The sequence below is a fragment of the Benincasa hispida genome, chromosome 8 (genome assembly GCF_009727055.1).
Source record: "Benincasa hispida cultivar B227 chromosome 8, ASM972705v1, whole genome shotgun sequence".
Lineage (NCBI taxonomy): Eukaryota > Viridiplantae > Streptophyta > Magnoliopsida > Cucurbitales > Cucurbitaceae > Benincasa > Benincasa hispida.
In genome coordinates, this window is record NC_052356.1 from 31,966,834 (window position 1) to 31,968,770 (window position 1,937).

Sequence of the window (1,937 nt, forward strand, 5' to 3'; positions counted from 1 at the left end):
TATATATATTTTAAGTATGCAAGGCACTGATGGTCACGAAAATAGATTTTTAATATTGGACAATTGACATTAAAGGCAACCAACATTGAAGAAGGTGTTATTTATGGTGTTTAATGTCACTTGTCTTTAATATCTATAATGTCGGTTTAAAAACGATACTAAAGACAACCGACATTAAAGACCTTTTATAACACGATCTTTAATGTCAGTTTTCAACTGACATTTTACCCGTATAATGTTAGTTTTAAACCGACATTAAAACTCAATTTTATAGTAGTGAGCCAAAGTAGGGAAAAACAGATTGAGAACCATTTAAAACTATTTTGGGTTGTTGAGGCCTAGTTAGAAGGACTTTCATCTAACGTATGTATGAATAGGTCTAGAATTAATTTTAAGAAGTACTTCATTGATTGATTATCATTTGATTTTGTTATTGATTGCAACTTTAAGCTTAGGAGACTGTGAAGACTTAAGTAATGAACCTTGAAAATTGTGTAAGCATATTCTTGTGTGAATATGTGTTTTTTCTACCTTGTTCGAGGAAGATCAAGAATTAAGTTGGGATGTTTGATAGCATAAAAAATGTCTTATCTTACTCTGCTTTATTTGAGGTTGTTCTTCAGTTTGATGTGTTTATTTCATGATATTATAGGTATCGAACACTTGAGAGATAGAGTCGAGCGTTAGAGTCAAAATGAAGTTAAAACAAGCTAAAACGGAGCTCAAATATATCAATTAAGAAAGAAGAGCTTAAATTACAAAAATGCCACAGAGGGCACGGTTCAGCTGTGCTACTAGGCGCCACCGTGATGCGTTTTTCCCAGAGCTGAATTGTATTACACTACTCTTGATTGCATCGCAGCATGAAGGTGCCGCAGTGCTACCTCGACGATGTGGCAATGCACAATCACCTAAGGGCCTTCTTTTATGCAATGCCACGATGTTGTACCCTAGCATTGAGGCGCCAGTTTGATTTTTATAAATAGTCTTTAATCGCCTAGGGTTTATTCAATCAGCCACTAGCTGATTCTCCACTGCTTCCCTATCTATGTTCTTTGATCTTTTAATGTACTGAAACTATTTGCTCTTGATCATCATGAAGATTATGAGTTAAGGAGCTAAATCTAACTTAGGCGTTGGGTAATTTTTTCCATGAATGTAGACTTGTGATGTTTTGGTCACTTAATTATAATTCTCTATATTGTCTTGGAGTCTTTCTCTTGTCAATGAATGATTATGATTATATTCCCTCTAGAATGTTTGATAAACTAGATGAGGATGTGCAATCGGAAGCTAGAGATTAGTATATAATACCGTGACATATAATTGACAAACATTTCCAATCCATCAATAGTGAAAGGTTAGATTAGCTTGTAAGTTTAGAGTCGACATTGACGAACACTGTTTAATCAACCTAGGGAAGAATCATGATGAATGTTTAATTACGCTTTTCTTATTAGAAATTCATCTTAGTGATTCTCTAAATGTTAATGCGATTAGTTCAATTAATTAAGATGCATCTCATCTAATCCAATTGACTAATTAAATAATTTGGACTCTTACCCTACCTTTTTTAGATAGATTGGCTAAGATAGACAACAAAGAAATTAATGTGATGAATTTATGATCAAGTAATACTTTGATGAATAACTTAGAAAGCCTAAACTAGGTGTTTTAGTCATACGAATTTCGTCACGTCACTTTATTTTCGTTTTATGCATTTTACTTTTCTTACAATCAACTCAACTCAAACTCCCTTTTTGGTAACCTCGGGGCCGTAAGCATTCTAATTAACAAATATGTATGTTCCACGTGGATCATATTCGACCCGTACTATCACTTGTACATCTTAAACTAGGAACGAAATTATTTGAACAAGAGTTGATAAAAAAACTCTTGCCGATCAGATATCGTTCGTAAAAGCAGGTGATCTTAGA